Source organism: Aquila chrysaetos, chromosome 21 (genome assembly GCF_900496995.4).
Source record: "Aquila chrysaetos chrysaetos chromosome 21, bAquChr1.4, whole genome shotgun sequence".
Classification (NCBI taxonomy): Eukaryota; Metazoa; Chordata; class Aves; order Accipitriformes; family Accipitridae; genus Aquila; species Aquila chrysaetos.
This window is the reverse complement of record NC_044024.1, coordinates 20,287,046-20,314,342: the sequence shown is the minus strand read 5'-3', so window position 1 is coordinate 20,314,342 and position 27,297 is coordinate 20,287,046. Positions and strand designations below refer to the sequence as shown.

Genomic DNA, 27,297 nt, shown 5'->3' with positions numbered 1-27,297 from the left:
AGAAGGCAGGCAGGAATTGTGTTCTGTCCTGTTGGAGCTGAAAGAGGGAGATAGGTTTTGCAGTTCTCTAATGAGATGGGGTAGGAAGGAACTAGCTTTAAACTGCAGCAGTCACTGGACTGAAATTTAGTGATAAATAACTTGAATTAAGTTTTCTTGAAATGTGTAAGGATTGCTTTTTTTTTGAAAGGAGTTGATATGTAAATGTAAGAGGTTTTTTTGCTTAGGCCAGTGTAATGCACAGTGTTTGAAGGAAACAAGAAAATAAGTATCTTATGCAGATTTAATATCTCTGCTTATGTTCTCATCTCAGTATTCGGATGAATCCTTTATTCAAACTACATCAGTGGATGCTTGCTAACAGTTTTCAGTAATAGAGCAGGGAAGGCAAAAGAGTTTTTCCTTTTCAGGTCTGTGATTTCCAGATAGCTCAGCCCCTTTTAGTCTCTTTCATAAATCTTAGAAATATTTACCACAGAGCTCTCGAAATTTATCAGGATTCATGGCTTATGTACATGTGAGCATTTTAACAGCTTGGCTAATGGTATGCCTCATGCTTCAGAGCTAGTTGCTTTTTGTTTTCTCCTCTGGCTGATTGCTGGAAGACATTTTCCACAATCTCAACCCTGACACAATCTTTTTCTGCCCAGACAGGGGGTCAGGGCTATGGTACTCAGTACAGGTATTGTACCCAGCAGATCATATTGGACTCAGTAGGAGATTTTTCCATTTAGAAACTCTGACTAATGGTGAAAAGAGGTACCCAAATTATTTCCCTAAAGTCGTCTTTACTAGAAACAGAGAAAAAGGGATAAGCACAAACTGTGGTGTGGGTGCATAGCTCAAAGGAGTGGCCAGACCTCTGGAAGCATGTAGTTGAAAACTTTATCCAATAAAGGGGGAAAGAAGTAACAAAAATACTTATATCCCAGCTTGAAACATTTCAAGTTATTCATGTTTTTCAGATCTGTTTGCTGACATTTATAAAGTCCAAAGAGCACAAATGTCAGCTAGATAAGCAAAGAAAAATCACACAAGCAGAATAAGGTACAGCATTCTCAAAAGTTTCTTTAAAACCTTCAGTATAATGCCCTCTCCTATTTCTGTAATGCCATGAGGTATCTGCGAATTATGTAAATGAAATAAGGTATATTTAAAACATACTTGGTATCTATATAATTGCTATCTTTACCTGTGAAGGTATTTTCACTGGTATCTTGTGGATAGAGAAGACTACCTGCTATTACTTGACAGGGAGGTGATACTACTATGGAAGAAAGTGCAGCATAATCAGTGCTGTCTAGTTGGTATTATCAAAATAATTCCTTGTATTCTGAGAACTATTTTGTAATATGTTGGAATCTGACTTTGTTCCCCGAAAATAACTGACAGAGATGAACAAATTATTTGAGTGGTGCATGATCAAGTTCAAAGCATTCTACTGATACAGAGTAGATTTTAACAACAGTGCAACATCCATACCAAAGCACTGATTTCTCTGTTGAGATCTTAATGTCCTCCCACAGTTCTTTAGTATCTTTTGGTTGCACAGTTTTGCTAGCTGGCAGGTCTTCTCTGGCTCCCATTAAAATATGAAGCAAAAATTGCCCTGTGACTTAAATCAGTCACCTGAAACATGTAGCCCTGTTTGAGCTTTTGAAACCTTCATTGGAAGAAGAGTCTGGAAACAGGGTCTGGGTTAGGCAGTACTATATAAGTATTATCTCAGGAGATAAGCGGGGAAAAGGTTTAAGAAGGTAATAGATGCCCTGTATTTCATGGTACTGCATCTGTAAATGCAATGTGTACATTTAGTATAGAGCTTATTAAGACTGATGCTTGACATTAGTGTTCTAATTTTCTCATTATGTGCACTCTTGCAGAAATGTTTATTTTCCTGTAAAAGAGGTCTGTACAAGCCTAGAGAAGAAGTCATCTGGAACTAGGAAACCCTGTGAGAAGATCTAGGACAAGAGCAACCGTTTTTCAAGAGAGAGTACTTGAAAAGGCATCCAGGTAGAGCTACAATCCTGGCTTTTAGATATAAAACAAATACCAAAGTTTGGACTAACTAGTTTGTTCATGCAGAAACTACGAGGTTTGGAACTTTGGAAGAAAAGAACTGAAGAGGAATTGAGATATGATATTCAGCAGTAGCACTGAGCATGAAAAAGCTCCTTTGAGACTTGCTTTTTCTGCTTTGAAACATTGTGAGCAAGTGGGTTCATGCAAATGATCTAATTAAACCTGTCTTGAGTAGAGGAGTGAGTTCTGAAAAGGCCTTCAAGTCTTTCAGTGACATGAGGGGAGAAACACCCAATCACTGAGGCATTGTCAGCAACAAAATACCTTCTGCAAACATGTACTATTATAAACATGGTGATTTTTTTTTCTGTTCACAAGGTCTTGCAAATGTTTTCCAACTATTTTTAGTTATCCTTTGTCAATATTTTAGTCAACTCACCATCTTTTCCCCAAAAGTTTTAGTAATAGTTATAGAGAGCATAGGGGCACTAGTGATCAAACGGAGAAAATTGTTCTGTCTATGTACTGAATGCAACATAGATCTCAACAGATTAAGTTTTACTAGTCTGCTTTATTTTCAGTAATTTCTGTCTGCTTCCACCCCAAGACAGTATTTAACTTTAATATATTGCACCTATCTAGAATAATTCTCATGAGGAATTAAAAGAGCTTTGTAAAGTGACACAAGTCTAGTATTCCTCTTATTCATTAGATATCTTTGTGTTTCAGTAACGGATGGGTGAAAGAGTTCTGAGAGAGACAAACATAGTGGCCTACTTATCTAGTAACTGAAGAAAGTCTGCTGGGAAGTCTTATACAGCTGATGTGAAAATTTCTTAGCTGAGGCAACTTATCTCTTCTGTGAATAAGGAAAATCCACAAATCTTCTGCTTTTCTTTCAAAAGAAAACAGGGAAAAGACCTTCAGTCAAGCACATGAGTGCAATTTAGTATGATTAACACATAGCCAAAACTTTATATTATCTGTAGGGTTAAAAATAGTTCTTATGCATTCATTCACATACTTTGTAAAACAGTTTAAATGTCAGCAGTAGTTGGTATTTTGATACTATTTATTTTGTAGAGATTAAAGTAGATTGGGTTGTAAACATGCAGATAGTGCACACGTAAACTAATATCACAGAGCAGACGTGTGTGACCTTCTCAGTTGAGCCACCCACCTGTTTGATTTTGCATGAAAGCACTATGAGTGTACACTTTGAAATGCTTCAAGACACATTTTTCTCCATTCCCGTATGTGTCTAACTCCTCCCCTCTAGAGGATTTTTTATGAGAGAAATTAGGCTAGACACCTGCATTCTGCAATAGAATCTTTTGTCGCAAAATTGATTGCTTTTTTAATTGAGAACAAAAAATAAGTAAGATTGCGCAGCAGGTGGCAGCACAGGTCCTGCTTGATTTTAGCCTGGTTTGCACCTCTCGAGGAAAAAAGTCAGGCTCCCAGTCTTGTAGTGGTTACTGCTATTAAACAGCTGTCCTTTCCTTGCTTCGAAGCAGGTAATTTTTAGCAAAGAAATGGAAATTACCTGTGCCAGTGGTCACTGCCATACTACAAAGGTAGAGTGGTTTTGGGAAGATCATTTGGAAAAAAAAAATCAGTAAAGGATGCAAGCAGCACAACTCACTAGCAATTTGGGATAGAGCTTGAGGCACAGATAAAAGTTGTGTCAATAGAATGTCAAAGTAAACAGTAAATCTAACTCTTGACAATCCTGCTTGAGTACTGCTACACAGACACTTAGATATGTCTGCCTATTAGCAGAAGCAAGAGGCTTCCACAGTATAATTTTGGATGTTGAATGGCCTGAATAATCTGACATATTTTGGATAAACTGTAAGGAATAGAGCGTAGTAGTCTATACTTTGTAGAACCGCGGATTTTAAAATTCTCAGTCAGATTCTGAAATTTAATTCCCAGGTGCTTCTTCCCTCCCCTCTCTTCTCTGATCCTTAGAAGGGGTGTGTGTTAGGGAAAGGGCGAGGGTTCATATCTTCTTTGCAAATGGGGTAGTTTGCTTTGAAATACCCTGAACAAGAATTCTCAGAAAGTCCACTCATCAGCTCCAGCACTTGCACCCATTCTGTCTCCAGGCAGGCCTAAAAATCTTGATGTTATCATGGAATATTACACATCCTTGTTCAATTTCCTAACTTAGCCTGTGGGGAAAAAAGCAGGAGTCCTTCTGGGAATATGTTGATCATTAGATAAAAACTTGCAGCATTTATTTATGATTATTTTGGGTTAATGGCAGGCATTTTAATCTTGCTCTGACTATTTATTTGTTTATTTGCCTGAATCGCACATTTTAGTATTTGGCTAAAGTATCACCTAACACCCAGGGGAATGTCTTAGAGCTACAGACTTAGGAGATTATTAGGCTTAATTGGTATTATCACTGTAGACCTCCCATGGCATTGAATATGGCTTGCTTATTTTAAACTTTTTAATCCAGTATTAAGAGGAATTGCCATTAAGTTACACCATAGAAAAATAATTAGTCTAAAGTTAAATCTTGGGTGTTTGGTTTAAAACTGTTTAAGCCTCCTGTTCATCACAAATCCGCTACCATTTTTCCTGAACTCCTTTACATTTGTGCCAACACTTTCTATAGCATGTGGGCCAGACTTGTGCCCAGTGTAGCACCAGAGAAGTCAATGGGGTCATACTGGAGATTAATTTGATAATATTTGGTAATATTTCAGTCATCTAAGTTGATGGCCTCTTAGGAAGGACACAGCCCTACGCTGCTGAAGTCAATGGAAGCCCATTAAGTGCCTGATCCAGTTCTCACTGAGTCTTGTTTTTGTGGCAGTATCTGTTCCTTTGCTTTGTGTAGTAACTTCCCCAGGTTTAATTATGTCTATTTGCAAGATGAATTCTGAAAGATCCTAAATTTTTGTGCATGGGGTATAAAGAGGTAGGAATTGCATTGAGGTAGCATTTGCTGGTTTTACTACATAAAAAAGAGAAGATTGGATAGAAGTCTTAGAAATTAATTAAGTGATAGGTTTACCATTAAACGAGTAGCAGAAGTAAAAGGAGATGTTTACAAATTAGAGTGTCACTTCTGTTTGTAGTGCTTCCCCTACACTGCAAGTACTCTATGCACTTCAAGTGCTGTTGTAGCGTATTGGAGAAGAGTATAAAAGTATTTCACATTTGAAATTATTAATATGGGGAAAAGGAAGAAACAGTAGCATTCATTATAAATCTAATTTTGTGAGTAAATTTGAACAAGGAGACTGGTGCTTCAGTTTTTTCTAATCTGAAATTCCTGACCAAGGCATTGGACAAAGCTTCTTTCACAAGATAACTAGGACTGACCCCAGACTTCACTATAAAAGCTCTATGAGGAAAAGGTATCCCACCTTATAAGCTTTTTATTGTTTTTAACCCTTTGCATGGGCTGAAGTTCATCAGATAACTTCTGTCAACAGTGTAAACAGCTACATGTGACTTACCTAGTTAAAGGCCTGAGAGTATTTTTAAACTTGAGATCAATTTGGTTTTTTGAAAAGAATTTGATATTGGGTCAAAATTGCAGATATACAGGGTTTGCATGTACAGTCACATGGCAACCTGGTTTATCATGGAAATGTTGAATAATATTAAATGATCTTTTATATTCACAGCACAAGTTGTGCAATGAGAGGTCAGCCCTTATTAAACAAGGACTCCGTGGAAGAAAAAGAGCTAAGGATTCAAATCTATTAAAAAAAAACAGGTAGGCTTCATTAGATCTGCTGTTCATAGGAGTAATTGTTTATTCTGCATAGCAGTATTTCAGTCTATAGGCTTTCTCTCCTGTGGTCAGCCATTTCTGGGAAAGGAAGTGAACATCAGTGTAACATTGAATAAGGATGTAGCTTTTAATTCTCTCTCTTCAGCAGCGTTGTGTCAAATGCTCAAGCTGAAGTTTCAGACTTCCTAATTGTGGTAAAAAAGTCAGAGGTGTTTCAATATTTCTATGTTTTGTGTACTTCATGGGCTAATACTAAGAAGAATTTCAATAAAAGATGGTACCTGGAATTACAAGGTATTGCCGGCAATGTTGTGAAAACATATAGTTAAATGTTTGGCTGCCATCAGTACTACTGTGGATAGACTGAACAAAGACATTAGGAGAAGAGCAAACCTCAGTAGCATGGTTTCTGCTAGTATCATTCAGACTGGTACTGGAATGGCACATAATTACAATCAGATCAAATGAGATAAAAATGAATTGATAACAGAATAGATAGCTACTGCAGTTCTGTAGTGTTCAGCCATGTCAGCAATGTCACTCCACTTTCAGTCATCAAAAATATTTCAAATTTAGCCTTCAAAATTTTAGAAGTAAAATACAATGGGAGGATTTTGGCAATCCAATTTATTTCGTTGTTTTTGTTGGTTTGTTTCTACATCATACTCGGCATGATGATATTTGAGTCCTTGTCTCCCCGAGTGTCTAAGGAGAAAAGCTACTGGATCAATTGTGTAAGCAATTCACAAGAGTGGGTGTTCTCCCCAGTCCACATTGTAATAGCCACTTCATGCATCTTTAAATTTTATTATTAACATTAGCTACTTAATTTTCACAGCATCTTTGAGCTACCAGTACCCCTAAATTGAAAGGATAAGCAGTTTATTTTAGTGGCAGAACTTGGAGATTACTGATGCCAATCACTACACTCACAGCTCATTAAAGCATGGTGGTGTTGCTGCCCGCTTTCCTTTTCTCCCCCTTAATGGATAACATAACAGGGATTAAAATCTGAAAGCAATCTAGATTTGTAGTTGGTGATGAGAGGAAGGCGAATCAGGAAGTTTTCTGGTCTTTCTTTTCTTTGATATTGCTTCCCATGGGAATATGAATTACATGATTTAATTTTAGGGGATAACCCCCCACTTGGCTAGATTAACAGGTAATTTTGAAAGTAAGCCAGCCTATCTGACACAAAGGTTCTGTGTCCCAAAGAATGAATCATTGAGTGAAAGTCTCTTAGGAGTCGAACGTGACGCCAAAATTCCAGATGAATAAAGATCGGTTTATGCTATGGAAAGATAAATGAAATGTAGCTTGCAAAGTCTATCCAACATACATACATACTACCTAAAAACTATGTCTGTCTCTTGCAGATCCTCCAGGTACAGTTTTCTAAAATATTTCCCATTAACATCTCTGAAAAGAGGCTCTAGTGATTTAGCGTTCACATTTACTCACTGATAGGAGTCCAAATGCAAGTCCTTTCAGAGTATGGATGTGCTGTGCACAGCTATGGCCTCAGCCCTGTTTCCAGTGGTGCTTTCATGGGATGGGAGCCTAAAGCACCTGCACTGTTCCTTTATTTATATTTGAAGGTTTCTAATCTAAAAAGACATTGCTAGACTTCCTTTTCTTTTTTCCTTTTACCCACTATCTCTAGCTAATGCTTGCGTTTTCTGGAGTTCATTGAAAAACAAACAAAAAACCCCAGGGATGCTGGAATTGTGTCAGTATAAACAAGTAGCTTCTTCTGTCATTGGACAAGACAACATCTTTTGTCCTGCAGAGGAGGAGCCCTGGTCTGGACCTGACTGCTGAGTTGTGGTCTTTCCTGATTAATTGCCTTGACAAGCTTTCTGCTTAAGGTGTTTTAACACTTCTGTAACATTTAAAACCAACTGTTTGCACTCCAACTGCACAAAAAGCATTGCAAAGCTTGTCTGCCCCCTCCTCCCAGCCAGCCAGGTCTGCTCTGGTGAGCATGGACATAAAACATATAGTCTGTGACGGTACTGGAAGCTTGCAGTTAAGTTCAATGGAAGCAGATTGCAGGCTGGATTCATAAAGAAAAAGAAATAGTCAAGAGTAAATTACTTTATAAGGGAGTGTGTTCAGATATAAAACAAAGTTTGATAGACAGCAGAGATAAAAAGGGGAAAGGGTGAAATTATGTTCTGTTATGTGCTTTGTAAGTCTCCAAATCACAGAATTTACTTTTTAACATGAGAAAATTGCTCGTAAGAAGGAATGAAATTACTACACCAGCCCAAGACAGGTGTAGCTGGTATTTTGGGAGTTCAGAGCTTACCATAACATACATAAATCCGGTGTGAAAACACGTCTTAGAAATATATCTGCTTTGTTTTAAGCAACCCTTTAAATTCTGAGAATTAGCACAGTCCTCCATTACATACTCTGCACTTGAGATTCCTGGAGCTTGCTGAACAACCTCTGCAGGCAGAACGAACTGATACTTAAACTGTGAAGAGAGGAAAGGTGCTACCACTGCTGTGCTCCATTGTCCTGGCCTATGACTTATGCTACTCTTGACTTTTCTCCTGAAGGGTGTTACTGTAAATACCGATCAATAATGCTTAAAGAAGAAATAGCCATAGTGCTGTTTGTAGCCTTGATAATCAGGGGATAAGCAAGGCAAAGTTTGTGAAGAGTAACATCTCTTGTTAAGCCTAGTGATATAGTTCGAAGAAGTCATGAAAATAATATTCTAAAACTTGGTAAGAGATGGAATTGCTCAGGCTGTTTGTCTAGCGAATATAATGTACCTTTTGTTACCCTGCCTATTTTTGCACTACCTTCTAATTTTCTCAAGCTGCTACAAGTCTTTTATTTGAGGATGCTTCTGTTGTATATTAATGAAGAAGTTAAATTATCTAGGCAAGGTAGGCTAAAGCTGAAACTCCCCCAGCATCATCTTTCTTAACTATCATTGTCCTGTAAGAAAATCGGTCTGTAAGTGATACTATTCACCTGAACAAAAAGAAACTGTTATCGTGGTATTTGTCAGCTGTGTGTAATACTGATACCTGAGCTGGCCTTTGGAGCCAGATATCATTACAGATAATGTGATGGTGTCTGCTTTCAGGCAGTTTTGAATTCTGAGTACAAGAGCAGCAGGAGCAGAGAAGACCTCAGAATGCAGCCATTCCCCACCCCAACTCCAGTGTCTGCGAATATTCCGAACCAGGTTTCATTCACAAGCGTTTACCTCTTCTGTAACTACTACAACAATAACAATTATTTTTCCAAACAGTTTGCATATATAGTGTCATGTGAATCAATTAAATAATTGACTCCAGGAATCAACTCATAATAGAACTACTGACAGAAACGAAAGCGTAGTCATTAGAAGTATTGTGTAAATATTCTCTTAGAAATATTTCTTACATATATGACGCTAAGCATAAACCCGAGGAACAACATGGACAAGTAGGTAGCAGCTACTGATATGACAAACTGATTGTGTAAGTAGAATTCTCTTCTGTTTTAACAGCAAAAGGGAAGTCAATGTCACAAGTGCAAGCATTTAAAACAGTCCTGGTTTTGTTAACTTTACCATAGCGTTAAAGATTGAAGTTCACCTGGACTCTTCATTAAAAGTGCTTTTATGTTACAGCTCTGAGCACTGAGTCAAATCCTTGATCTCATGGGAAGTACTTTTTAAGGTAAGAAGTCAAATATCTTTTTGAAAGACACTGTGTTAAGGTGTACTTCTCATCTTTGTATGTCATTTCTGTTTTTTCATGGATAGATATTTTGTGTACCACAAATGTTTATGAATGGAAACAGATCAATTTAGACCCAAACATTCTGACAATGAGGCTACTATGCAAAGGAAATGTTAAATTTTTGACTGAAAAATGCTACTAGGAATGTGAGAACTGGTTACTCTGGCATCTTTGCCCATGTAAGCAAGAGCCTGTATAAACATATGTGGATTGGAGAGATAAAAGATTATGTGGGGAATGTTTTGTGGGTGATTTCTGAAAGGTGACCAAGAAAAAAAAAAAATCATACACATTTATTACACTGTTCAGTGTAATATGTGAAATTGCTGAGGGGGTCTGTACCACTACTGCAGGCTGTCCATAAATAACATTTTAAAAGGCTTTTCTCCTGGAATTTGTGTTCTTTTTTCAATGGTCCACAGTGCTGTGGAGGCGATTCTGTTGGACTGATGGGAAACAATGCAGTGATCAATCAGCCTCTGAAGAAAGAGGTTGTGCTAGAAAAATCAAGATGTGACTGAAAGTTTTGCTGCAAAGACAGAATGAAAATACCATAATTTGAATTCCAGCAAAATCCTGACATTTTGACAAGCTGGGTGAATGAGATTCTTATAGGTACTCCATCTTGTAAATCATGACAGAAAGGATGGAAGCTGCAAGACTGCCTTGTAAGGACTCCCTTACAAGTTCAGGAACATGCTGAAGCAGAACTGCTGGAGCTTGTCAGGGCAGACTGGCAGCTTGCTGTAATTTAGACAGTATGTGTAGTATATTTTAAGACTGGAAGGCTACCTACTTGTGTTAAAGCATATACAATATTTCTGTCCTTGGGCTGGAGTTTTGTGTTGTGACTCTCTAACTTTACCTTCTGGGCACATCTGAAACAAAAAGGAAGTATACCTGATGAAAGCAGGATCAGTTTGTACTGATTCTTGTAGGGATATATAATGATAGAAACAGTTGTTCCAAGAGTCATTTACAGTTTGTTTAAAAAAAAATCACATGAGGGAGTTCACAATAACAAGACGACTTTATAAGACTTGCATAAGTAGATTGCCAATTTATCACCAAATTATTTTCAGAAATTTGTCTTAGATGTGATTTTACATGAATAAGTATAGAAAAGAGCTTGCAGTCTGTCAGTGTTAAGGATTATGAGTTGATTTATGTCTTTTGCCTTAAGAAATGAAACATCAATAAACAAACACACCATTTAATCTTTGTGTAATAGTTAAATTGTTACATAGGGAGCCAGTTATTCTAAAATGACTAAGCATTCCTTCATGCACCAAAACATGTGTTGGACACAAGGTCATGTCTGTCCTTCCTGTAAATCTGCTGATGTATATTTGCCTCCAAAACTTACAGGAATGACTACAAACAGATAAGCAACAAGTTGAGTCATTCTAATCTTACCAATGTTACTTCTTACATTACAAATTCAGAGGAATACGTGCACATGCGACTGCTCCTTGTGAGAATGATTTGTATGGGAATATGACAGAAGATATTGTTTGTACTTGCCTGTTACATATTTCTCAGAAATGTACTTGAAGTAGCAGCCAGCCCACAGACATACATGATGAGGACTTGTATGATTTTTTTGATCGAGTATCATGTTTTTATAAAAATTGAGCTCAGATGACGAATTGGAATAAAGTTAAGGTGAACAAGTAATTTTTTTTTGCTATCTAGGTTCTAAATAAAAAAAATTAATTATGGAAAGAAGTATTGATGAGGAGGTTGGCCTTGCTGTTTCTGTCAAGACAAACTTCTGCCGTGGCATATGTAAATAGAACAACTACTGAGGTCAGGGTCCTCACTGAATTTTAGTCTTTGCTCTAATGATTTCCCCAAATGGTTTCATACTAAATTAGGGCAGCATAGTGTTTGAAATGTTATGATTCCCGTAAAGGAAATTGTAAGACTCAAGAGATCCTGATGAGAAGAGTGTGGAATACACCGGAAGAAGACAATTGTTTAGCTGTATTTTTAGTCATAATCTAACCTAATCTAATGGGCTCTTTATAGTAAGCCTGGCCTGTTGTGGCTATTGCTAACTGTGGTTGTGTGCTTTAAGCTGGATCTTGTAAAAAATTAAGAAAACATTTCCTTTTTAGTGCATTTTATTTTCTTTCTTTTGAGTGTCTCTAGGCAGCCCTAGACCATATTTCATTATGTGAGAACTACTCGGAAGTCCTCCTTGTAATGACTGTTCAAAGTTCCCTCTAAAGTCCAGAAAATCATTTTTAGGTACTTTGTTTTGTACAGCCATCTAATGATTGTACAGTTGCATATGTTCTACTAATAAGACATGTAACTGTTTGCACCAACAAAATTTAATATAGAGTGCCAAATCTTTCCCTAGATTTAGTATGGTATAGATTAGAAATACCTCTGTCAGTACTGCTTTCCTTTCCTAAAATGTGTATTCTTCAGTCAGAAATTCCATGTCCATACAGCATCCTATTTAGGATCTAATACTCTAAAGCTCTGCTCCTGATGGGGCTTTTCAGTTTTGTCATAAATTGTACAGTAAGACAACATTGAAACTGCATTCTCCTTTGACTTTATGTAGTGTGCAAACCTACCGATCTCAGTGGTACTGTCTATGAAGTGCTGATTTGACCCAAGATCATTAAATATCTAGGTGCTCCCTTGGATGAAAGAATCAAAATCCAAGCACAAACCCATGAATATGTGTGCTATCAATCATGGCTACGGAATCTCGAACCCTACTGGGCTGTACATATTGATATGTAGTGCAGCCTCCTATGTCTGATGAATTAATTGAGTACATCACAGTCTCTGAAATGCTGCAGATATCTAGGTGTTGTGGGGCATAATAGGTACCTGGGTAATACTACAGCAAGTTGTGTCTTGCTGCCTAAGCAGGCAGAAAGTTACTGTCAGGCATTACCTCTGGAAAAGAAAGTAGTTCTAAACTCTGCACAAATCTGAGCAGGTAATAAATGTACTGTTTCTACAGAATACAAATGTTATGTCTGCAAGCAGGTACATGTTTCTATTTCATGCATGCAACATGGCTTAAAACAAAGATTTAATTACGTAATGCTTGCAAGTTGCTGTACATTTTCTACATAATGACTCAGAATGAGAAGTGATATTTGTGTAGATCAGGGTAACAAAATTGATTAAAGTTTTTTAGTTCAGAACACCTATCAAATTTCGTCTCTATGTTCCCCCTGCTCCTTCCCCAGAAGGCCCAGTATATTGGCTATAGATACTAGATGTGATAAAGATTTTTTTATTCTTTATGTAAAATATAGAAATTGGTTATTTTATGACAACTGTTCCAAACAGATTTGCAGATAATTTTCCAGTCATGGAAGGTTTCATGTGTAAGAGTAAGAAGGGAATGGAACTAGCTTGAACAAAAAGCATCAAAGAACAAAACAATTCATACATTTGGAGGTAGGCCCCTTCTCTTAAAACACTGCCCTTTATTTGATAGGCCATCCCTCAGTTCCCCCCTACTTGAAATTCCTCCTTGAAATGCACTTCCTTGGAGAGGTCAATAATCCTTTGTGTCACCAAATGTGTATGACTGACTGCTATATTGTTTTTGTTGTGTTTTCTTTTAAAACCTGTCAGTTTAAAAAGACCTGGAGTGAACAAAAGTATGTTACTCTTGATGAGCAGGGTTAATGTGGAGGTCTAACATGCTTCAGCTTTTTTTTTCATGATGTGCTCCAAGTTTATTGAGAAGTAGCAGAAATACAATTTTAAAAAAAGAAAAAAGAACACATTAAAACTTTCCCAGCCTGAGACAAAACCGAGGCAACTTTATTTGGAGAGTGCTTGCTACAAAATGGCAAAGTTTGCATACAAAATTTGTCTTCTGTTGTTTTGATTCTAACTGCATATTCTGTGAAGAAACAGGATTGCATCAAGGAAATAGTTGATTTCAGCAGTCACTGCTCCTATATAAATAAACAACCCACAAGGCTCCAAGTATTGATTTACTACTTAGATTAGAAGTGCTAACATTATGCAATCCCTTTGCTGATACCAGGAATGAGGTGAGAAGCTGTTGACTATTTGCAAGCTTGCCCTGAATCACGGGTGAAAACCAGAGACCTTCTAGACTGACTTTGGTCTCTCCTCCACACACCTTTCTCTTGCTTCTTTTTGACCTCTGTGATAAGGATGAAAATTAGCGTTGGTACAGGGCAATTGCACTGTCTGGAAAGTTCTGTTATACTGATCACATTCCAGAGAAAGCCATTGCTGGGTTTTTCTTACCGGAAAGATACAAAGCAGAGAGAAGCAGAATCCTTTCAGTCAGATTTGGTTTTAAAGATAATGTGACATACTGTTATATAAAGGCAGTTTTAATTTTTGTTTGTGGACTCCTAAAATGTTTGCAAAGGCGTTTCAGACATCTTGTAGTGAACGTAAGCTTCGTGACAATGGGCTTGTTTTTCTTAGCTACCTGTTTTGAAGCCTTTGGAAGCATTCCACTTATCCTCAGGGTATTGCTAGTTGACCATACCTTTATTTATCGAGAGTAAATAAATCTGTTTCTGCTTCATTTTCAAAAAAGAATGTTTGAAAGCTTTCAAAGAACTAGTTTAAACATAACTATTTCTTCTGACAAATAAAAGAGCAACTGCTACATCAGTAAATCCTGCGTAATTCAGTTAGGCATTTGCATACCTGTAGCTACACGAAAGGTTTCCCAAAGTGCTGTTTCTAAAGCCTCCACAGAACAAGGTGTATTTGACTCTTCACTTGGATACCCTGTCCGTAGGAAGTTTAATTTTAGGACTCATTTTTCTAACGATAACCTGACAGGTTATATTTTTTCCTTAGACTGTAATTAACCAAAATTTGCTTCCAACTTTGCTGAAATCATTAATTTAACTTAGATGTTCATCCTTCTGAAACAAACAAAGCATTTTGTTGAGCACTCCCAATGACGCCACTGAACCTGGATGTCATTCAGCAGTGCCCAGCTTGGGGACACGAGTGGACAAGCCCCGCCGGCACCAGGATTCCCCACTGAGCTCCTTGCTATGGCACGCAAGGCCAGCTTGTCCAGGGCCAAGAAGAGGTTCATGAGGAGGTCCCATGGCTTGGTGAGGTCTCCAAGAGAGAGGGCATAAAGGAAGAGGGGAGGCAAGAGTTGCACTTAGTAGGAGCGCACAACCTGGAGCACTTGAAATCCACGTGGGAGCAAGAACATGCAGTCTGAGGTAGAGAGATGGAAGCTCCAACTTAAATTTGTTTGAGGTACTATGAAACCGCACCTGGAAAACATTAGACTTGTCAGCCTAGAAGAGAGATGAATGAGGTGGTAGTGCGAGGAATCTGTGGTACAAATCTATAGAACAAGGAGTGGCCTGGAGACAGTTAAGAGAGAATGATAATTCACAGTTAATTAATGCAAAAGTCAAGGGACATCAAATGGAAATACCAGACAGAAGGCTCAAAGCATACAGAAGTGATTTTCACACAGTGTGAAGTTAAACTGTGGAACTACATCAAGCCGTAGATGCCAAAAGCTTATATGGATTAAGAAAGCGATCGGATTTGTCTTCCTTTAATTTGTCTATCAAGAGCAGAAATAAACTCCTTTTAGCTAAAAGTCTCTGAGCTGCACAATTCGTTATCTGCCCAGGAGATGACCAGCCACCATTGGAAACAGCATACTGTGCTAACTCGGTCACTGTTCTGACCCACTACGGCCATTCCGGTGCTCTAGCTGGTTTACGCGCAAGATGTGCTTCCGTACCCACTGGCAGGACACATCATGGTAAATCCAAGCTCAGTTAATTCAAAACTTAAAACTATAGGAAGTGCAAAATAGTTGGAAGAAATTACCAATATATTCTCTTACCCATTTACTGCTTATGAGAAAGATTTAGAAAATAGGCTAATGTGTTGGTGTTGTAGTTGGAAAAAAAAAGGTGTAGCAAGTTTGTTTGCCTAATGTTCCCTAAGTACAGGGAGGTTAGATCAAAAAAATATTTAATCATCTGCATAAAACAGATATGCCTTTGGGCACCTTGCACAATCCACACCCTCTCATTAGTGATTATTTGATGATGTTTTGACATTAAGCCAAACAATGGGGTTTGAAACAAATTAGAACAAAGCGAGAGTAATAGAGTGCCCTAAAATTCATATAGCCCAAGCAAGGCAAAACCCACACAGTGATTCAGTTCAGCCTCCATCCAAGGAAGTGATGCGCTTTTTGCTTCTCCAAGAATGAGAACTATTAAATGTAACAGCCACATTGCATATGCAGTTGTTGCCAGAAAATTTTAGCCTCCTGCAAGGTGTTGTCTTTTATAGGAGCAAACTCTTGTTACCAAATACAGCTCTGGCTTGTTTTGCAATTTTGCTTTTTTCACACTCTGTCCCACTCCATATGGGCTGGGGGAGGACCGTGCTGGACTTCTGCTCGGTGCAGAGGGAGTACAAAATGTTTCCTCTTCCTTTACACGTTGTTAAGAAGCGGCTCTGTATCTATCTCATCAAAAGTTGGGTATTTTGTGCTAGTTCTCTTACAAAGCAGCCCGAGACTCCAAAACACGTAAAACCATCTGGCAAACTTTTGCATGAATCATAGAGATATTTGTGGCCTCTGGCTTTTTGAACCGCGCTGTGAGTAATCCCAGTCGCTCTCAGCGCTGCTGCTGTTGAAACCCATTTCTTCTGTTCCGCGTTAGACCACTGAGACCCAGCTTGGCGGTCTCCAGATCGTCAGGAGGCAAAACTGGCTGACGAACCCCCGCGCTCTCTGCTCCGGCCTGAACGGTGGGGCCTCGCCGCCTTGCTGCTTCCACTTCGAGCCCCCTAACCAGAGCAGGGAGGCTGGGCCTGGGCCTCGAACTGGTTTTTGCCGTGTGCCCATCGGTCTGGCTGTCGCTGCGAGCCCCGCTGGAAAACTAACACAGCAGAGCGGACAGCGGTGCGGCAGAGCTCTGCCTAACCCCCGTTCGCAGCCCGCTTTCCCGCCACATCCTCCTCCTCCCTCAGGCTCCCTCACAGGCGACGCCTCGTAGACCCGCGTCCCCGGCCCGGCTGGGCGTCACGGCCAGAACCGCTACCGAGGAGCCGGGCGGGCGGCCCGACCCCCGCTGCCCGCCCTGAGACCGCCCCCCCCCCTCCTTCTCCTCGTCCTCCTCATCGCCCTCCTCCTCATCCTCCTCAGCCGGCGGCGGCCTCGCTGCGGGCCCGCCCCCGCCCCTTCCTCCGCGGCGGCGCGTCACCGAGGCGGCGGCGGGAGGATTGGACGGCGGAGCCGGCAGAGCGGGGGCTCGCTCCTCCTCCCCTCTCCCCCCCCCCCCCCCCCCGCTCCCTCAGCCATTTTAGCGGCCGGTAGAGCCGCCGGCCCCGTTCTCCGCCGGCAGCGCCGGGACGAGGCGGCGGGGTGAGGTGAGCGCGCGTAACGGCCGGGGAGGCGGCGATGGGTCGGGAAAACGGGACGAGACGAGGCAGGTTCCCCTCGTTGCCCCCGCCCCGGCAGCGTCTGGGATGAGGTGAGGGGCGGGAGGGAGGGTCGCCCTGCCCGCGGGGAAGGGATCGGGGCCCGGGGCTGACTCTCCCCGCCGGAGCGTCCTCCGCCCCGCCGCCGGCGGTGGGACCGCCCAGGCGGGCCGCAGCCTGGGCGGAGGCAGCCGGGTCAGCTGAGGGAAGGAGCCGCCGGGGGGGGTGACGTGGGGTCAGATCCCTCCCAGGCTCCCTGGAGCCGCGGGCATGGCTCCCGGGGGGCTGCGGGGGGGTGCCCGGGCTCGGCACCCCGGTGCCGGGAGGGGGAGCGCGGTAGACCCTGGGCAGGAGCTGGCACCGGCCCCTGCGCGGGAGCAGGTGGCGGGCACTGGAAAGACCGCCTGGCAGTGCAGAGTTGGGGGGGGTCCGGGGGGGGTGTGTGTGTGTGTACTCGGGCCGGCTACCCAGAATAAACCCGCGCGGGAGCGTCCGATCTCTGCAGTAAGGCTCCTCCCGGTGCCCGGGTGCTCCCCGAGCATCTTTCCGCCCGTCGCTCCCTTCCCCGTGAGCTGGCCTCCGTCGCAGCTCTCGGGGCAGTGCCGCCTTCCCCCCCCCCCCGTTGTTCCCCGTCCTGTTCTGTGGCTGATGGCCGGCGGCACGATCCTCTCTCTGCTCCCTCGCCTGCCTGTTGCCCGGCGGAGCGGCCCCGGAGGAAGGGCTGCTCGCTCCCCGCTCCTTGCTGTGCCTTCGCAGCGTCCCTGACTTGCTCCTCGGCGCTTTCCCGGGGAGCCGGCGGGTTTCGTGGGCCTGCCCGAGACATCGACAGTGCTATCTCCTCCCTCGGAGCCCCCCCGCCCCCTCCTTCTAGATGCAGAAAAGGAGGTTGGGCTCAGGATATGGTCTGATGCTGATGTAGCACACGCAGGAACCCAGGAAAGCGTGATTCGTTGCTCAACACTACGCACAGGGCATGTTTTTCGATTTCACGTCATAAGAGCACCTGTTAAAAGTAAAGCAAGCAACCGGTCGAGTATTTTTGTTGTCCCGTTCCCCTGAGATGAGTTTCACTTGGCGGTGTTCTGAAATGTCTCGGTACGCTTTGTGGATTTTTGGATGCTGGTTTGCAAAGCGAGCGTGTGCGTGTGCTGCATGCCTCCCCTGCCCCAGGCGGAGAGTGGACAGACGCTCCACGGGCCAAGGACAGTGGGCTGCACAGCCCTCCCCTTATCTAGTGCCGCTGTTTTACCTAATGCTTTAATGAAATAATTACAGCAACCTTTGAACTATTTTGTACTATAACACCTTTTTTTCTAACATAATTGTTCATATTCAATAATTTTTTTTTCCAGTGAGGATGCTCAATAAATATAGATGGAGATTGTAGAGAAATTTGGTGTAAATTAAGGATTGTTTCTTATAAAGTAAATGGACAGCTGTCGTCCCTGATGGTTGTAAAAGATGATTATCAGGTTAAAGATAATATCTGTCCTTACTCGGTTGCTCTTTTCATCTTGGACTGTTGTAGCATAAAAATACGAATATGACACGCTTTGTCATTTCCTATTATAGACAACCTTGCATTTATAGCCTTGCCAATTTGAAGTGCAAAAATTAGGAAATAAAGTTACAAATAGGAATTGGAAACATAGGATTATTTTTTTTTCTTTTAATTAAGTTCTACTTTTTCAATCTTGGATTTGTCATCTCAGACTAATTGCAATGATGAAAGACATGGGTGGTTTGGTTTTTTTCCTAAGATGTGAAAATCTTACATTTTAAACAAATAAATCTCCAAACCAATCTTTTCTCCCAAACAAGAGACAGAATTAGCAATGTTCCACAGTTTCAGAAAGATTGGTTTCATTTTCTTTCTTCTGCTCTTCATGCATGGATACAAAGTTTGTGTTTTAATACAGATCTACAGAAACCTTAAATATTTCCACATAAAAGCTATTTAAGAAATTATTTAATGTATTCTTAACTTGCCTCTCATTTCTTTGTATTTGCCAGTTCCCCTTCATTGTTGTTTAAACTGCAGAACTGTATAAACTTGAAACAGACAAGACACCCCCCCCCCCCCCCCCCCCCCCCCCCCAAGAACCCCACTGTGGTAAGGTTTCATGATGTGTTAATTATTTGGGTATTTGCATCTCGTGTAAACTTTACTTATGTATTACCTTTAATGCTATTTGTAACATATACTGTGCAAACAAGTGATGGTGTTGCCTGTTGTCTACTGATTGAATAATCTAACACTTACCAGCAGCTATAAATTTTCAGCATAATAAATTACCAGTGTTTGGTGGATGACACATCCTTCTAACATGAGGATTATGCTTCAGCCCTTTTATAAAACTGGAGAAACCACTGTTGAACAAATCACTAAGGCAAGGCATTAGATACAGATACATTCCAAGTGATGTAAAGATACATGTCTAGTAAAATAGATGCAGCCTATTACACTGTTTTATATGAAGTTAATACCCAAATGAAATATTAAACAGTAGCCTGAGCCAAGTAAACATGCCAAATCTGTTGAAGTTAATGATTAATAGAGTTAGGTAGTTAATATGACAAATGAATGAGTGCTTGTTTATAAGAAAACTGTTCTGAATAAGGAATTGGTTAAGCTAAAAAAAGAGTTGGAGTTAATTATTAAGGGAAATCTTCATTGTATACGCAACTAAGCATGTGGTCACTGTGCTTCAGGACATGTATTTTCTCAGGAGAGAAGGAAGTTTCGTTGAAGGAGGGAAGCAATTTCCTGAGAAACAAAATTTATAGTTTTGTTCTATTTGTTCATATATTGGATTGTTATTTACATGGTGCGATGTCTTCCACCCTTTTTGTTGAAGGCACATCTCAAAAGTTGGCTATGCTGTTTAATTTTCCTGCATTCTACAGCAGCTAGAGAGTGACTGCTTTGGTGTTCATCTTTGTTCCAAAGTTACCTCCTCTTCTCCCTGTAACTAGGATTGCTCTGTCACATCTTCGTTTGGAAGGTGTTTAGTGGAATTGGTTAGCTGTACAGAAGGGCCCAAGGGAAAGCATAAGAAAGTATTTCTCCTCTGCTAGTAGAGCTATGCTTTATAGTGGATAGGAATTATTAATACTTTGCTATTGCTTTTCTTTTGTTTCCTTGGTTTTTTCGGTTGGGGGTGGGGGAGGGAAATCAGGATTGCCCATAATCTGCTGACACTCTTAGTAGCTGTATGTTTCCTCAAAATCTTGAACCCTGTAGATAGGCACATAAAAATGAAAGCTGAACACAGTGCTGGTTATTTCTTTTGTGGCCACTCACTCGCAGAGTAACTTGTATTGCACTGAAAGTAAAACACACACTGGAAGTGGTGTGACAGGTTTCTGTAATGACCCGTGGTGGACATGAAGCCTGCCAGCGCCAAGGCCCTTTCTCACAGATTGCTGTTTGTGGTCCGAGTGGCGGACGGGGAGAACCTTGCCTTAATCCTGGATATGCTGGAGCTGCGAGAAGTTTTCACTTGTTCTATACGGACGTGAACTAAAAGACAGTATATGGAATGAGACTTGTGCTTGCAAAGAGGAGGACCTTCTGGCCAGTTGCCAGAATCGCTTGGGAGATGTGGTTTCAGTTTTCTTTTCTGCAGGAGGTACCTAGTGTGATCTGCATTGAGCCACTTGGCCGAGATCAACAAAAATAACTGGACAGAACTTAAACTACAGCAGGTCTGCTTTCCCTGCCCCACTTCTTAGGGCTATCAGTGCCTACCTAATACTTCATATAAAGTGCACTTGTAATCAAGATACGGCTTTAATCATGTGCCAGATGTGCGTAACATTATTTATCTGACCAAGTGCATGATACAGAGGTTAGGAATGAGTGGTGGGGGTGGAAATTCCTTCTGCTGCTGTTGTTGTTGTTGCCCTAGGTAGGAAGCCTTTCAACTCTTCAGGCAACCATGCTAATTTTGACCTGTGCTGCCATAGCTCATAGTAGCTTTTGAGTCAGGACTAAACTTGGTGCCGGCTTGAACTTGATCTTCTGCAGAGGTTAGATATGAGGAGTGTGTGTGAGCGAGGCAAGTTGGTAGAATTGGCTGGAGAGTTATTTTACATTTTAAGATGATCCCAAATATAGTAGAAAACTCGGAAGGCACATTGAACCATTTTTCAGTAAGGAAATAAATAGCACAGGCAGTCTTGGGAAATAGAGGAACAGAACAAGTAAGGAAAGGTGATTGTGGGCACGGGGCTGGGAGGGGTGGGAAATGTTTTCCTTTAGCCAACATGTTGCCAGAATGTCAATTTGTATAATGGCTGATTTTTAAAGTTTGTGTACGTGAGTTGCTTATAGTGGAAGTGAGGTTGGAGCTAATGCTACCACATCAAAAAGTCAGCATGCATTTTATTTGCTTTGTCTTTAGATTCATAGATGTGTAATCTGAAGGACGTAAGGAATTGTTTCCCTCTTTCTTTGCTTCAGATAGAGCTAAGCACTTGGACTTTCCATTGAAATCAAAGAGTACTTTTCACCTCAGTAAAGTGTTTTGTAAGGAGTCCTAGATATTGAGAAAATATCTTTTTTTTTTTTTTTTCTCCTGTATTTAAATTTTGCATGTTTTTGTAGTACAGTTAATGCCAAATGGATGGATATTGTGCAGCTGGGAGTTCACTGGGCTTCAAGGTGTGATATCTTTATCTCCAAGGTAGAGATAAAGTGATTCACCAATTATCACAGATTTAAGAGTCTCGGATTTAAAGTGATCCAAGGTAGATCCTTGGTTATCACTTTAAATCCAAGACTCTTAAGTCTGTTACACTTGAATACCACTGTTGTTCAGTGAGGACAAAACCAATGAACTAGGATTTCCTTCAATATATATTGATGTGACTATTGATTCCCTAGAGTATGTTACTGCTTCATCAGTTGAGCATCTTTTTCTAAAAGCATACTTGTAGCTTGCCTATTAGGCAATAGATTTATATTTCTTCTTTAATTCTTATTATAAACTCATTGGTCTGTCAATAGCGGCTGTTAAGTGTCAAAAACCAGAGCAGAATACCTGTGTGCCCATCTGTTTTACTTTGTGTGATGATGCTGCAGCTCATCTCACCTCATGATTTTTGCTCATCACTTCTGCTAGTGTGCAGGGAGAATGCCCGTATTTCCATACACTGATAATCGGGAATGTTTTATAGCATAAGTGTATAATGGCAGTTAGAATATTGATGTATATATCAATTAAAAAAAAAAATCTAGGTATGCTTGAAAGCCTCTGAAATTAGAAACAAGTTGACATGACAAGGACAGACTTAAAATAGCACATTACATTCTAGTACTTGTACTCTTAAAATCTGCACTAATTAAAGAGACTTTAAAATTATTATTTTAATAACTCTGAAGTGGTATTCTGTTATAACTGTCTTTGCTGTAGAAAATAAGATTGTAAGTAATACCAAGACAGTTACAGAAATGCTTGTGTTCAGAGGATTTCATTTAAAAAATATTTAAATTTATAATAAACGTATAATTTATTTTTTAAATATCTGTTAATGACATGTTTAGCCTACCCCATTGCACTTTTGTTGTAGTATAAGCATGGCCAACATGTAAAACATTTTTCTTAACATCTAGCTAATGGTTGTGTTTTGCAAAATTACTTGTTAGATTTGTACAGCAGACCTGGCTTTTTTTGTTTGGGTTTTTTAAAGCTATTTTATGATACTGTGCAACCCATTTTAAAGTAAAAATAGTACAGTGTACTCTGATCCTTGTTCCACTTACCTAGGTGCTTTACCTAACTGTGTAGCATTTTAAATTTAAATAATGCTTAATAAATGTGACTTACGTTCTAGGAAACACAACAGTAGATTCAAGTAACGTGAAAGGATGATTACTGGTTTTTTCCTAAACCACTGTTCTACGTGCTATAAGATACAAGATGTGCATTCTGAACCGCATCTTCACTGAGGTTTTCCTCTGTATGCGCAGTTACTCAGTTTCAACTATAGTTACTGCAGTTAGATATCTAGTTTATAAAACTGCTTGTTTGTGTGTTTGCTGTGTAACTTTAGAAATGTAACTTGAGTAGCAGTAGTCCCTTTAGCTAAGATTCTTACTGAATATTGTTCTTCCATGGCAGTCCACAAGCATACCATGTGTGCAAGGCTTGTGAGCAGTAATGCTCATGTGCGCACCAGTGTGTGGTCTGACATCTCTGGGCTCCTGCACTTGGGGTTATCGGGGACTGAGCACTCCAAAACACTGTCATTTCCATGCTGAAATTTTTGACCCTTAAACAACGCAACTCAAAACAAATGTCAAGCGTGCAAGAGCTGCTGCTTATTTAACATATTTCCTCCCATTCCCACATAGGTGTATTTTTAGACATGCCTCTGCCCACCAGACCCTTTGCACTTCTTAACTGTTACATCCCTTACATGCCATCGACTCAGCTCCATGGTTAGAAATGGAGAGTAGTCCATAAAAAAAATAACTGAATAACTGTTCTCCTTGGTAAGTGACCCTTAAGCCTTTTTAAGAGCCTTGTTTGCACAAATCCTCCTCATAGGAGTAAAAAATATTAGCACAGAGAGGAACTGAATAAATCGTAATTTTAAGTATGTGATACCACAAAGAGAAATTTTGTTCAGTGTCGGTGGTTGTTATAAGTGTGGGGTTTTTTTGTATTTCCCTATTCAGTTTCTTGGAAAAGAAATATAAAACAAATAAATGGTTTCTGCAGAGCACACGTGTGTCCTAAGGCTGCTCTTCCATGGCTGCCAGAAAATCTTTGTTACGTGTCACAGCAAGAACAGACTTAACACCTGTGTTCAGTTTTCTTTAACAGTCTGCTAGCGCAAATGCATTTTTCTTACTGTCCCTCAGTTGCTCAAATGTTTTTACAGACAGAAACACCGCCATACTGATATATCTGATAGCTTTTCCTGGGATTATTTTTTCCCGACTTGCCCATTTATTGCTGTGGAACCCGAAGGCCCCCAGCTACAGTATGGCCGGAGGGGCTGACAGCTCCTAACAGGAGCCAGCCGTTGGCACTGGAGAGAGCCCACTGTTCTTCATTCATTCCTCTCTCGACCCTCCGCAGCATCAATGGACGCACCTATTGATGCCTGTCCTTGAATTTTTTGTTAGCTGCTCTGCTATAACATATGAACTATGTTCCTTGGTTCAGGATAACACGTACTGATGAGCCTGAAACTCAAGTCAACCTCTTGCTGGTCTTTTAAAGGGAAAGCTAAAGGTATGCTGTGTTTCTGGAAACTGAGCAACTGAGTTGCTCACTCTACATTCAGCTTACTCGGGTCAATAGCAAGCTTCATATACAAGAGTATTTGATAAAATAAGAGCTTCCCCCAAATAAAAATCATTTATTTTTGTGTTCATGTAATGATTGCTCACCTGGCTACAAGTCTGATTTGATATATGAAATAAGTTACTATTTTGTAAATTTTATTATGTGTGTTTCTGTACACTAGGAGCCACCTGTACAACTCGAACCAAAAAGTCTACTAAGAAAGTCGTGTTTACAGAAACATGAATACTCATTATTTGCAGTCTAATCTAATGCTCTGCACCGTCAGTTCTCACACTTGGTGAAATATGAAGAGCACTCACCGTCAGGTTAGGCTACAGATGAGCAGGTACTACAAAACATTTGATCTAACTTCACACAATGTTGCAGTTCACAATTCTGCACATCTTTATGGCAGGTGGCACATACAGCTGAATGAGTCTTTTCACATTTAAATGAGTGCTGCCATCAGTGTTCTGTTGAGTTTGTAGGGTTGAGTGAAGCTAGTGGTAAGATTACACGGAGCCTGTATTGTGATACTTGCTGATAAGGGGATGCAGGTATCTTGCTGAAAAAAAATAGCAAATTGATGTAACTGGCCAGATTTACTGATACACTTCACATATTGCTTAAGTAATCTGTCAGGTACTTAGTTGTTTCCTCTCTAGTAGTTATACATGCAATAATTTTTTAAAAGATAGTGTGTTCAGTTTACCTGAAGTATATGATAAGTAGAATACACAGTGAGTCATTCTCAACAAATGTTTTGTCTCAGAAGCTAGAGGAGTTGAGCAGCCTATGAAATGTCACTACTTCAAATATGCTAGTTAAGTCTGAGGAGCTGGAAACTGCATATCACTGCACGCTGATGATGTTGGCTCATAGCAAAAACCCAAAAACTTATGAATGAGGACATTTGTTTCATAGCTTAAACTGTCACCTCAGTAGTCAGCTGCTGTTTTATGTACCATACAGCCACTTTGGATTAGGATGATTACTAACTCCTGACCTTCAATAAAGAACAAATTATGCATATTAAAGTATTTTGGAATACATAAGATTAATCTGTAATAAAATTTTAATAAGACATTTCAGCATTTGGGAATGGGGTTTGGGCTTTATTTTATTTTATTTATTTTATTTATTTTTATTTTTTATTTTGGCTTTCAATAAAGAGAAAAGTGGGTTAGCTATCATGCTACAGCTTCTGCTTGCTTTTTTCCTAATACTGCACTTCCACGGACACAAAACCTGCAGCCGGTACTCACTCGCTCTGGCTCCTGGCAAAAGGGAAGGGACAGACTGGGACAGCAAAAAATGGGTGGAGGCTACTTCTTTCAGCAGTAGCTACTTCTTTCAGCAGTAGCTTCCTTTTATGCTTGTAGCTCCATTTTACGCTTGTTTAAAGTGCTTACAAAGCTACAGTGTAAAGGTGCAAGTAATTCTGTGTCAGCTGAACTAAACAGAGGTTGTCACTTCCTCCCTTGCACTGGCACTTGTGTGACTGAATAGGGAGCTACGTCGGACAACTGCCTTGACTTAAAGGTTATGTATAATTGGCTGCCTGCAAAATTTGTAGCCCAAAGGAGCAGTCAAAGTGGAATCACAGCAGTCCAGATTGGGATTGAGTTGGCTGCTGTGAACCTAAACTTGAAGACTCTGATAGAGAACCAGCAGGTTTGTTGTACTGTTTTCACTTCTCTGTCGGAGTCTCCATTACACTGAGGTCACTTTATGTCAATTCAATAAAGTAATTTGCTCAAGTTGCGTTATATCCTAAAATTTGCTTTGACTACTAACCTCTCTAACCTCTTTTCTGTCGTTAATATGGCACTTTTGGTTTTATTTGGGTGTTTTTGCACAATGAAAACATACGTACTAAAAGAATCACAGTACTATATAGGTAAGGTACAGTTTTACAATAGTATTTTCTATAGCTTTGAATGTTACATAGAAGAGTTGAGACAGTAAATCTGCAGCTAGTGGTAATCACAGAATTATAGAGCAGTTTGGGTTGGAAGAGACCTTAAAGATCATCTAGTTCCAACCCCCCTGCCATGGGCAGGGACACCTTCCACCAGACCAGGTTGCTCAAAGCCCCATCCAACCTGGCCTTGAACACTTCCAAGGATGGGGCATCCACAACCTCTCTGGGAAACCTCTTCCAGTGCCTCACCACCCTCACAGTAAATGTCAAGTAACAGCAAAGTGATACAGCAATAGAAAGGAAAAATGAAAAAGACGCAAGAGATCCTGGTTTGTGGTGCCTGTGGTCTTTTTGCACCAGATGCAGAAGTAGGAAGTGAGGATGGAGTAGTTTGTCTGTCCATAGTAGCCCATCAGTTTGTCATTTTGCATATTACTTTCCATGAAGACACCTGTATGTAAAGCTGATTCATACTGTGTATTTACATAGTATAATTTAATACTGAATTTAAGATAGCCTTGGGTTTGTGCCTTTGTTAGACAGATGTGTTTAATTTTTATTATGAAAATGGATTCTCTGTTTATTTCATAAGCATGCAAATAATTTTGCATTTTTATGAGCGCCTCTGAACAACTTGGTCAAAAGTGCTTTCATTATGAAATGTATCACCGCAGGGAAGAGGAATAAGTGGAAGGTGAAACTAAGCTTGCTATTCTTCAGTAAAAAGCAGGGTGAGAAAATGGGAGTTGGAACAGGGATCGGAGCAAGATTATGCCTTAGAAAACCATGGAGAGCATCCTGCTTGTATCGGTATGTTACTTTTTGCCATTCTGGCTTTGTCAGTGCTCAGTCTGGCTTGTTTATGGATTATACATCATCCTTGCTGTTCAAGTTCATATAAGAGAAGCCGTATAGGTATTTCAGTATTTCACTGCAGCTTCATCTTTCAGGCATATTTTTCTTACATGCCTTTAAATAACAATACCCATGCAGTGTATATTGCAGTTCCATAAAACTTGACTGAAAAAGAGAGCATGCTAAACAGTCTGGCAGTTTTAGTCTAACGTAACTGAAGAT

General features: G+C 40.3%; 1 protein-coding gene and 1 long non-coding RNA gene across 11 annotated transcripts in view; both read left to right on the top strand.

Moving 5' to 3' along the window:
- The first annotated feature begins 1,888 nt into the window (after nt 1-1,888).
- LOC115333802 lies at nt 1,889-16,026 on the top strand. 2 transcript variants are annotated; one of them, XR_003920924.2, is made up of 4 exons: nt 1,889-2,016; nt 5,679-9,273; nt 9,426-9,474; nt 9,960-16,026. It is a non-coding gene; the product is annotated as an uncharacterized LOC115333802 (long non-coding RNA). The 2 variants fall into 2 exon arrangements; XR_005931085.1 differs by having other exon boundaries at nt 5,679-9,474.
- A 753-nt stretch (nt 16,027-16,779) lies between these two features.
- ACSL4 (acyl-CoA synthetase long chain family member 4) overlaps nt 16,780-27,297 on the top strand; it is a 41,960-nt gene continuing 31,442 nt past the window's right edge. For 4 of the 9 annotated variants that reach the window (XM_029997255.2, XM_029997251.2, XM_029997254.2 and 1 more), the window contains exon 1: nt 16,815-16,944. The gene's annotated coding sequence lies outside the window, so the exon portion shown is untranslated. Of the gene's footprint in view, nt 16,945-19,008; nt 19,109-27,297 lie in introns of all 9 variants that reach the window. The other 5 variants (XM_029997252.2, XM_029997249.2, XM_029997247.2 and 2 more) reach the window with 3 other exon arrangements.